This window comes from Nycticebus coucang, chromosome 3, assembly GCF_027406575.1.
Source record: "Nycticebus coucang isolate mNycCou1 chromosome 3, mNycCou1.pri, whole genome shotgun sequence".
NCBI lineage: Eukaryota > Metazoa > Chordata > Mammalia > Primates > Lorisidae > Nycticebus > Nycticebus coucang.
In genome coordinates this window covers 100,251,135-100,263,268 of record NC_069782.1, presented here as the reverse complement: position 1 = coordinate 100,263,268, position 12,134 = coordinate 100,251,135, and the positions used below count along the sequence as shown (strand labels likewise).

The following is a 12,134-nucleotide window of genomic DNA, read 5'->3' as shown; positions in this document are numbered from 1 at the left end:
CCAACAATAAAAAAAAAAAAAGGGTGCTTGGGCCTTGAATAAACACCAGCAATAGCCAGGCCCCATAGTCTCGTGTGACCAGAGCAATACCACCAGTGGTGGAGGTGGGAAGGGCTGGCATCATCATTCCCCTTACTCCAGGCAGCCCAAAATGGGGAATGAGACTCCTTCCATTTGGGGAAAAGTGAAGGAAGAGGGGGAGATGGTAATCTAGAGAATTAACCTGCCTTACCCAGGCCCACCCAGGCAGTACCACCAAGAGGCTGCAAGAGACTTGGAGATTCTGTGCTTGAGCGCCCCCTAGTTTTGGCATGACTGCACTGACCAAAGACTTACAGCACAACACTCAATTCCCTCTGAATACCACAAAGGATGGGTACAAATATGCCCAGACAGCAAGGGCATCTTCAATGTCTTCAATGCACAGACAACAATAGACATCTACAAGCATCAATAGTATCCAAGAAAACATGATCATCTCACCAAATGCACTAAATAAGGCTCCACTGACCAATCCCAGAGTGATGGAGATGAATATCTTTGTGTACCTGAAGGCCATGAAGATAATTATGTTATGATTTTGTTTACAAATATTATATTTTACCTTTTATATTTAGCTGTATGATCCATCTTAGATTTTTTTCAGTGTGTGTTCGGTACAATGTTAGAACAAGTTGTTGTTTGTCTACCTACAGATGTTCAATTATTTGACTTTTTTTTCCTCCACTAAATTATCGTGAAAGTTTTGTTGTTAAATTAACATACTGAGTAGAGAGGGAATTGACATCTGGACTTTTGTTCTATTTGTCCACACTGCTTTCTACATTGTCTAAATTAATACCACACTTCTTTAATTAAAAAATCTTTAATTCTTGGAATCTGTTATTATCACTTTACCAACTGTTTTATTCCCTTCAAAGATTGAGCTTTTGACTCCATACATCAATCTACTAATAAAAGACATTTAAAAAAAAAAGAAGAAGAAATGGAAGTTTTTCTCAGCTATCTGAGTCTTCCCAATTTTCCACGATGTTTTATCTAGTTAATTTTTGAAATGTCTACTAAAAACACTGTAGTAATTTCCATAATTAAAGGATCTCTGTCAAAACCAAACTCAAAGCACTACCTCCTGCTAGTGACAGCACTCATATGGCACATTAAGAAAAAAAAAGTTAGTGGACTTGTATTTATTTTTATCAATTTATAATTTATCCTATCAATTTAAAAAAAATTAACTATGTAAGATAAATACTTATATAAAATAAGCAGAATTAAAATAAGAATTAATTAAAAATTAACTAATGAAGGCATATATAGTAATTACATTAGAAAAACTTAGGTTATAAGAACTATTCAAATTAAACTCCAGATTTTATTAATTTATAGCCATGACTTTCTTGGCAACATGGCTCTCATCATGTCCTAAAAGTAAAAGTATTTGTTTTTTATTATATATACATTTATGTGTATATATGTCCATGAAGAAATGGTATAATAATGAAAACATGAAGTCTTAATGTAAGTCTTGAAATTATATTCCTTACTTCATTTTAATATTACATTTACTATTACATCTATTAATTAATTAATCACTTTTATTAAAAATTAAATGCCCTTAATTTTTAATGTACTGGATCATTTGCTTAAAATAAGTTTCTAAACATAAAGTATAACGTTCTCATACATTTATTCAACAGGGAGATGAGGAAGCTAATTTTCTCAGGACCTACCCTGTGTTAAGCAATATGAATGATGCTTTACAAACATTATCCTATTACTCTTAAAATACTCCTAGGAAGAAGTATTGCCTTACCTAATTTATAGCTGAGGAAATAAGCTCAGAGTGGTTAGGACACAGTGGTATGTAGTGGAGTTGGGACTTGAACTCATTTGTTTGATTGCATATTATTATTCTCTCTACTACATGATGTTCTCTCTACTACATGATTCTCATAACAAGTACTAATGGATCCTGTATGTGAAACCAAAGACCAACTAAAAGTGTAGTACAGACTCAAAATCAAAACTAGAACATGGTACTTGAGTTTTTAAGACTCTATTTAACTTCATTAACCTAACTACAGCTATGCCAGGTATATCTTAGATATCAATAATTTGTTAACAATAAATTCAAAATATAATCAGCCAGTATATATGTATAAAGTTTCTACTATATATTTGTATATGGTGAATAAAGCAAAAAATAACAACAAAAAAATCACTTCTAACATCAAACCGTATTATTTGTTAGAACCTGCAATGTAGGTAACAGAGGTAAAAGTAATCTGAGGGTTATTTTTAACTTTTTCCTTCAGACTACTAAGAAATTCTGTTCCACCTAATGTCATATCAGTTTTCCTGATTTATTTCTAAGTTAGGATTAATGTTCTTTTACTAAGGACCACTAACTGATTCCTTACCATTCACACCATTAAATCCTACAGAATTAATATAAATCTACACTTGTGTAAGAAACATTCCCATTTTATTCCTCATCATTACCTATATATTTATATACCACCTTGTACCAGAAAGGATATACAGTGGCTTACAAGGATACATAAAATACAAATTAGCATAAATTGAAAGTTGCTTAAAAAGAAAAAATAAAGATGAGGACAAAATGAGCAGGTTGCATTTTTTTTTTTGTATTTTCTCATTCTGCCTTCGTTTTTTATTAAATCATAGCTGTGTACATTAATGCAATTATGGGGTACAACGTGCTGGTTTTATATACAATTTATAGCAGATTAAAAAATAACTTCTGAATAATTTTTAAAAAGACAAAATGAGCTAGTTCTACCTCACTGTGATGGCCACAAATTTGGCTCTTTTCTTTCTAGCAACCCATCTAAAACGAGGGAACTTGGTACTTATAGAATTTACCATTCCAAAAGGATTTTCATTGCTTAAGGAAAATACAATACCGTTAGTATTAAAATGTTTTAATTTCTTCAAAACCTTTTTAACAAATATATGTGAACAAATAAATATCTTCATTCTTCATCCATATGCAACAGCATCTTTACTCATCTGGTGTGTGTCTCTCCAGGAATAAAAGAATAGATACCAAGTTATATGTTCAGAATCTGCTGGATTCCCACTACTCAGACATATACCCTGAACAGATACTTCCCTGTTTGATGAATTCCCAGGTCCTCCTACATTGCTCAGGCTCAAAGTACTGTGGGATTAGGAAACCCAAACAGGTCCCACGGGTAAGGTTCAACTATTTAATAAAACTTCAAGCCAGAGAGGAAAGAGAAGAAATACAAGAAACCTACATGACCCAGGTAAAGAAAAAGCTTCTGGAAGCTTAGATATGGATCATAGAATGGGAGAGAAATTTAATAGCTGCCGCTTATAGGAGATTATGGAAAAGAGAGAATGAAGAAAAAATATTTCAGAAAGCCTTACTGTGTATTATGCAATTATTCCCCTCTGCCTGTTTGATAAAAAAAAGTAGTAGTAAAAAATCTAAAGTTCCTTTTAATTATTTTGAACACCACTTTTTTGGTTTTTTGAATGTGAAATGCTACCAACACAGGGCTAACTTTGCGCAGCTTATATTCTAATGACCTCGGTATAGAATAATGGCTTCCCAGGGCCTCCTGTGGTTCTGGCATACTGTCTCACAGTACACAAGAAGGGACTTCTCCATCTGGGCAGAATTCTCATAAGCAAGAATGAGACTTTTTAATTTTTTAAACCCCAGAAGCTTTCTTTCTGAAACTCGCAAAGAACATAATGGGGAATAAGAAACCAAATATAGGAGAATTGGCCAACTCTCCACCCCTTCTTCCCTTTCCCCACCTCATTCTCCTAAACTAAGGCTACAAGTGAAACTTGAGTGTTCTGAACCCAAAGCACTGATCAGTCTGAACTAAACAGCGCCACTAGGGTGAGACAGCTGTGTCCAGGAACTGCATAGCCACAAAGGGTTCAGCAGAATGTGGGGTACCACAGTGCCTGGTGGGGACACACTCCGGAAGGTCACAAAAAAATATTGGGGAGTGTTATAGGGCAGCAAAAATCTCACAGGCATGCAAGTAGAAGTTACTGGTCCTTTGCTTTAGAGTTTTAATATCAATGTGGCCTCCTGGGTGCACCTGATGCAATAATGTGGCTCAGTGAGTAGGGCGCCGGCCCCATATACCGAGGGTTATGGGTTCAAACCCAGCCCCGGCCAAACTGCAACCAAAAAAATAGCCGGGCGTTGTGGCGGGTGCCTGTAGTCCCAGCTACTCGGGAGGCTGAGGCAAGAGAATCACGTAAACCCAGGAGCTGGACGTTGCTGTGAGCCGTGTGACGCCACGGCACTCTACGAGGACAGTAAAGTGAGACTCTGTCTCTACAAAAAAAAAAAAAAAAAAATTTCTAGGAAAACTCAAACCAAAAAAAAAAAATATTAAAAAAAAATTAAATAAAATAAGAAGTATGTAAATCATGACTTGCTTATATCTTCGCATTGTTTTGAGCATCTAAAGATGAAATAAATCTACTCTATGCCTTATTTTTTTTCTCCATCTCCTAGCATGCCTTCCACAGAATCTGGTGACTAGTAAGAACTCATGAAATGGACACAGAAATTGAGTTGAAGTGGGAGATACGGTGTGAGAACTCAGTGGATCAGGCCAGCCTTTTACTCTCAGTGGTCAACTTCCAACTCCTCTCATTAATGCTAAGGGTTCTGAACTTTTTTGTATCTGAGCTGCATATTTCTATGGCCCTGATGAATTCTGTGGTTGCAGAAAAGCTTGGGAACTGAAATATTCATGAAATTTTAAGCAAATGTGTTATAAGGGGGGACAGAAAGTAAAGCCCCCCAAAATAAATAAAGATGAAATACAGAAAAAGGTACTCAAAAACTGCAATGTACAATGTAAATACATGGTAATATTATAACTAAGTTGAAAAGAAAAATTGGGTGTAGGGTTAGCCTTGGTTCTGAATTCTCTAAAATTGCCATGCACTGTGGGGAATGTGCTTCTAAAAATATGCAGCAACTTATTTGGAGAGTCTGAACTAAAATATAAGGATGTCTTGTGCTTTATGACGAGAGATGGAATTTCATTTCATTTACTTCTGTTTAGTCCTATTCTCAACTATCTGGAATTTGTATGAACAGAAATCTTTCCTTACATATCCCTTACATCAAGGACAGGTCTCACACTCCACACATACTCTATGTCCATCTTTTTCTGCCTTCTAACATACCACCCGTACAACCCTTTATTCAAATAATAAAAAAGGCCTTTCTCATATTCTTTTACTTTAAGATCTGACTTCACTCCATTAAAATCTGTTTGAATTGACTCAAAAATCTTATTAAACATCAGCAAAAAAAGAAAACTGTGACAAACAATTACAGGGGAAAATGAGCAAAAAAGAGACAAAAACAGCATTGAGAACCTCTCCTTAAAGGAAATAGACAGGAAAAATCTTTACACTTCAATCCCAATGGACAGGGTGTATGTTTTGAGAACTTTTACAGCAAATCAAATATGAAGGGGTTTTATTTACTTATGACTAAAATACTGAGAGTGATAAAGGTAGGAATTAGTGCCTGTCACTTAATGATTATACGACTAATACTAAGGACCTAAAGGAATCTGGCCATGGCTATTACTGTAAGTTCTAAGAAATATTAATCACAGAGCAAACCATAAATTCCTTTTTTATACATTTAAGTATAATCAAAAGCATATAAAAGCATGCACTATTCTCACAAAAGTTAAGCATTTGCTCAGGCCTCATTCCAAAAGCTCCATTCTACCTGTCTAATCTCTTTTAACTCCTCCAAAATTCTGACCTGTAACAGGGAGCCCATTAGTTCAATCTGCATAAGAAGTGAGCATTACTATCAAAGAGCAGCTAACATTACTGGCGTAAAATACAGAAAATCGCTCATAAAATGAAAGACAGCATAGATATGTATGAGACGTGCTTGCTTTGAAATATGCTATCAGAATATTGTCACTGCAGTACCTTCCACAAAATTACCTTTATGCAAGGAAAGACTAAGACTTCAAAATCTTAAAATCTTCATGTACAATATTGGCTAAGGTCATTTTGATCCAGTATGAACCAGACAGCTATTGCATTATAATACTCATATTAGAATGATCGTTCCTACTTCTAGGATATTAACAAATAGGAATATGATTACTAAATCAAACAAAAATACAGGGAGGGAGCATTGAGCATCCATATGAAATCATTTACAGGAATTGTACTTATTCAAGTTAATTTCTACAGAAAGCCAAATATATTTGTGGCTATTTTTTTCATTACTACAGAGCTCAAAAGTGCCTTTCACGCTCAGCAGACACATAATCGGCAAAGAACTGATAAATTTAAAAGCTATCATAAGAATATAAATAAAAAATTCTATAAATTTGGTATATATGCCCAAACATGTCAAAAACCTATACTACATCAGTTATTCACCAACAAAGAGGAATGTTGAAAGCATCATATTTTAATCCTGATTTTTACCCTTGTAGATTTTCACCCAACAAATTTATGATAAATGATACTCACATGCACTTCTTCCTCAAATATATATTTTATCATGAAATACAAAAACATCTAAAAAAGCGATTTCTCTATATATCTAATCAACTTGTTCAGTAAAAACTATGACCAATTAAAACTTCTCTAAAAACAGATTTAATTCCTAACCATACGCTCATGAAGCTTAAAGGAATTGCTTTGCAACTTAACCACAAGATAACAAATCTCTCTTGGACTGCAACACAAGGCGAAACTGATGAGAAAAACCTAAGAAACTCTTTGTTAGAAGAAGAGTAAGGTACACCACAGGAAGGAGCCATTTGTAATCATCTTTTTCTGTACGCAATTTAAAGCTGTGGATCAAGAATCATGATGGCAGGGAACACACCTCCCACCAAGCAAGAATTGAGATAACCAGATCTAATATAAGAAACAGAGAAATAATTACTTTCATAAATTTCCTTCACAGTGTTAATACAAAACATTAATGCTATGGTGCTGACAGCAGCAGGCAGGGAAGTTGTAGAAAATTTAGATCCAGCACTTTCCCTTAAACTTAGATTAGCACATCATAGCAACATCTACTTTGGAAGAGTAGAACCAGAGCTACACAGAACCATGATGGAATAAGTTTTAGAATCTGAATAGCAGGAAACATTTTCAGATTATTGTAACATAGATTCTATACACTGGGAAAAAGAAGACATATTCAATAAATGCTGCTGGAAAAAGTAGGTAGTCACTTGCAGAAGAATGAAACAGGATCCACATCTCTCACCACCCACAAAAGTTAATACAAGATGAATAAAGGACTTAATGTAAGGCATAAAACCATAAGAATTCTATAAGACTGTAGGAAAAAGTTTTCTATATAACAGCCTAAGCAAAGAATTTACACCTAAGACCATAATGGCAATTAAAGCAACAAGAAAAATAAACCATGGGACTTGATTAAATTAAAAGCCTTCTGCACAGCTGAGGAAACCATCAACAGAGAAAATAGACAACCTACAGAATGAGAGAAAATATTAACAAAATATACATCCAATAAAGAACTAATAACCAAAATCTACAAGGAACTCAAGCAAGTCAGCAAAAAAAACAAACAAACAAACAATCCCATTAAAAAGTGGACAACAGACATGAAGAGAAGCTTTTCAAAAGAAGATAGACAAATGACCAATAAGATATGGAAAATGTGCACTATCACTAATCATCAGGGAAATGCAAAGTAAAATCACACTAAGTTGCATAAGTTGAACCATATTTGCATCTCTGGGATGAAGCCTACGTGGGTCATGAATTATTTCTTTTTTTTTTTTGGTTTATGTGTAGCTGAATTTGGCTTGCTAGAATTATATTGACATTTTTTGCCAAAAACATTTGAAAAAATTCTCAACATCTCAAATCATTAGGGAAATGCAAACCAAAGCCACAGTGAAATATCACTTAACTCTAATGAGAATGGCTTTTAACACAAAGTCCCAAAATAACAAATTCTGGCATGGATGCAGAGAAATAGGAACACTAATACACTGGTTGGACTGTCAACTGGTACAACCTCTACAGAAAGTAGTAGAGAGATACCTCAAAGAATTGAAAGTAAAACTACCGTTCAATCCAGCAATTCCACTACTGGGTATTTATCCAAAGGAAAAAATGTTTTCTAAAAAAGATACCTGCACTCAAATTTTTATAACAGCACAACTCACAAGTGCAAAGATATGGAAACAATTCAAGTGCCCATCAATATATGAGTGGATTTACAAAAAAGTGCTATATGCATACCATATGTGTACTTAAGTATTGATCAATTAGTTCCAATTTGGTATTGAGTTTCTTTCCCCATTCTTGTGATGTTTCACTTAGAAGAATGGTTTCCAATTGCCTCATTGTTGTCCGAAAAGATACTAAATCCCCATTTTTTATAGCTGAGTAGTACTCCATAGTAGGCAATGTACCACATTTTATTAATCCATTCATGTATTGGTGGGCACTTGAATTGTTTCCACATCTTTGCAATTGTGCTGCTATAAACATTTGAGTACAGGTGTCCTTTTGGATTACAGAATCAAACAGTAGGTCTACTTTCAGTTCTTGGAGGTATCTCCAAAATTTTCCACAGAGGTTGCACTAGTTTGCAGCCCCACCAACAATGTATAAGAAGAGTTTCTTTCTCTGTGAATCCATGCCAGCATGTGTTGTTTGGGAACTTTTTAATACACAGCATTTATATATAATAATAAACCAAATTGTAAAATATTTCACTCCCCTTTACCTATTACTAATGGAGTTGATGTGCTTATTGTTCATGAGCTAGTTAGTCTCAGTTGAAGTAAAGATTACCTTTTACCAAAGTTAATAGTTTTTTTCAATCAACACTTATGCTTATGCATTTTCTAAACAGAAACGAAACAAAGATACAAGAGACTTAAACATGACCCTAGAAAAATTGTTCTTAATAGACATATACAGAACATACCATCCCAAAGCTAAGGAATATGTTCTTCTCATCATGGAACATACTACTAAATAGATCATATACTAGGACACAAATTAAACCTCAAGAAAATCAAAAGAATTGAAATTATACCTTGTATCTTTTCAGATCACAAGGCAATGAAGGTGAAGCTCAACTCCAACAAAAATTTTTATCCCCACACAAAGGCATCAAAAGCAACCTTATGTTGAATGTAGTTGGCTCAAGAAAGAGATAAAGGAGTAAATTGTTAAATTCCTCAAACATAACAACAAAGAAGCTACAAGTTACCAAAACCAGTGGAATACTGAAAAAGCAGTCCTAAGAGGGAAATTTATTGCATTAGATGCCCACATCTGAAAACTAGAAAGAGAGTACAATCTAATGAATCATCTTAAGGAAATGGAAAAGGAAGAACAATCTAATCCTAAAGGTAGCAGAAGAAAAGAAATAGCCAAAATTAAATCAGAAATAAATGAAATAGAAAACAAAAGAATCGTTCAGAAAATTAATGAAACAAAGAATCGGTTCTTTAAAAATAAATTAAATTAACTTTTGGCCAGATTAACTAGAAATGGAACAGTAAAATCTTGAATAACCTAATCACAAACGAAAAGAGGGAAATAACAACAGATATAATACAGATACAAAGAATTACCTCTCACTACTAAAAAAAAACTCTATGCCCAACAATTTAACTATGTGGAGGAAATGGACCAATACCTGACTCACACCATCTCCTTAGACTTAGCCAAGAAGAAATAGATCTCTTGAACAACCAATATCAAGCACTGAAATTAAAGGAACAATAAAAATCTTCCAACAACAAAAAACCCCTGGACCAGATGACTTCACACCAGAATTTATCAAACCTTCAAAGAAGAACTCATGCCAGTCCCATGTGACCAAGCCCAGCTGAGCCTGAGCAAGGAGTGGGTCCATCGTTGAGCCGGAGGGCAGACGGAACATAACATCGCGGAGATGGTTTCACCCAAATATCACTGGTGTGGAGGCAGAAAACCTACTATTGACAAGAGGAGTTGATGGCAGTTTTTTGGCAAGCCCCAGCAAAAGTAACCCTGGAGACTTTACACTTTCTATTAGAAGAAATGGAGCTGTCACTCACATCAAGATTCAGAACACTGGTGATTACTATGAACTGTACGGTGGGGAGAAGTTTGCCACCTTGGCTGAGTTGGTCCAGTATCACATGGAACATCATGGGCAGTTAAAAGAGAAGAATGGAGATGTTATTGAGCTCAAATATCCTCTGAATTGTGCAGATCCTACCTCTGAAAGGTGGTTTCATCTCTTTGGGAAAGAAGCAGAGAAATTACTAACTGAAAAAAGGAAAGCATGGTAGCTTTCTTGTATGAGAGATCCAGAGCCACCCTGGAGATTTTGTTCTCTCTGTGCACACTGGTGATGACAAAGGGGAGAGCAATGACAGGAAATCTAAAGTGACCCATGTCATGATTTGCTGTCAGGAACTGAATGCAATGTTGGTGGAGGAGAACAGTTCGATTCTTTGACAGATCTTGTGGAACATTACAAGAAGAATCCTATGGTAGAAACACTGGGCACAGTACTGCAACTCAAGCAGCCCCTCAACACAACTCGTATTAATGCTGCTGAAATAGAAAGCAGGGTTCTAGAACTAAGCAAATTGGCTGAGACCACAGATAAAGTCAAACAAGGCTTTTGGGAGAATTTGAGACACTACAACAATAGGAGTGTAAACTTCTTTACAGCCGTAAAGAAGGTCAAAGGCAAGAAAATAAAAACAAAAATAGATACAAAAACATCCTGCCCTTTGATCATACCAGAATTGTCCTACATGACAGTGATCGCAATGAGCCTGCTTCGGATTACCTCAACGCGAATATTATCATGCCTGAATTTGAAACCAAGTGCAACAATTCAAAGCTGAAAGAGTTATATTGCCATACAAGGCTGCCTGCAAAACATGGTGAATGATTTTGGCGGATCGTATTCCAAGAGAATTCCCGAGTGATTGTCATGACAACAAAAGAAGTGGAGAAGGGAAAGAGTAAATGTGTCAAATACTGGCCTGATGAATATGCCCTAAAAGAATATGGGGTCATGCACGTTAGGAATGTCAAAGAAAGTGCTGCTCATGAGTTTACATTAAGAGAACTTAAACTTTCAAAGGTTGGACAAGGAAATACGGAGAGAATGGTCTGGCAATACCACTTTCAGACCTGGCCGGACCACGGAGTGCCCAGTGACCCTGGGGGTGTCCTGGACTTCTTGGAGGAGGTCCACCACAAGCAAGAGAGCATCATGGATGCAGGGCCAGTCGTGGTGCACTGCAGTGCTGGAATTGGCCGGACTGGGACTTTCATTGTGATTGATATCCTTATTGACATCATCAGAGAGAAAGGTGTTGACTGTGACACTGACAGTACAAAAACCATCCAGATGGTGCAGTCTCACAGGTTAGGAATGGTCCAGACAGAAGCACAGTACCGATTTATCTATATGGCCGTCCAGCATTATATTGAAACACTACAGCGCAGGATTGAAGAAGAGCAGAAAAGCAAGAGGAAAGGGCACAAATATACAAATATTAAGTATTCTTTAGTGGACCAGACCACTGGCGATCAGAGCCCCCTCCTGTCTTGTACCCCAACACCACCCTGTGCAGAAATGAGGGAAGATAATGCTAGAGTCTATGAAAACGTGGGCCTGATGCAGCAGCAGAAGCTTCAGATGAGAACAACTGCCAAAACTTCAGCACAGAAATAGATAATGGACCTTCACCCTCTTCCCTAAAAAGATCAAGAACAGATGCAAGAAAGTTTATGTGAAGAATGAATGGAATTGGAAGGCTTGCATTGTGTTTGACTATCTTTTAATAAGCAAAATTTGAAACCATTTAAAGACGGCTGTATTTTAACTCAATATCTGATTTCCAATTGCTCATTTCCTCAGACAAGAAGAAATCATCTCTACAATGTAGACAATGTTATATATTTTATAGAATTTTGTTTTAAATTGAGGAAGCAGTTAAATTGTATTCTGTGTTTTATAGATTATGGGGATTCAAAATCTAAGTATGGGCAGTTTTGTTTTTTTTTATTTCTATAACCTTAACCAATTTAACTTTTTTTCTCTT

General features: G+C 35.7%; 1 protein-coding gene and 1 pseudogene across 1 annotated transcript in view; one reads left to right on the top strand and one right to left on the bottom strand.

Annotated features, from left to right (window-relative positions):
- Nucleotides 1-11,885, top strand: part of LOC128582494 (tyrosine-protein phosphatase non-receptor type 11-like) — a 59,602-nt pseudogene extending 47,717 nt beyond the window's left edge.
- CTNNA3 (catenin alpha 3) overlaps nucleotides 1-12,134 on the bottom strand; it is a 1,739,301-nt gene that overhangs the window by 1,465,888 nt on the left and 261,279 nt on the right. The window lies entirely within an intron of this gene.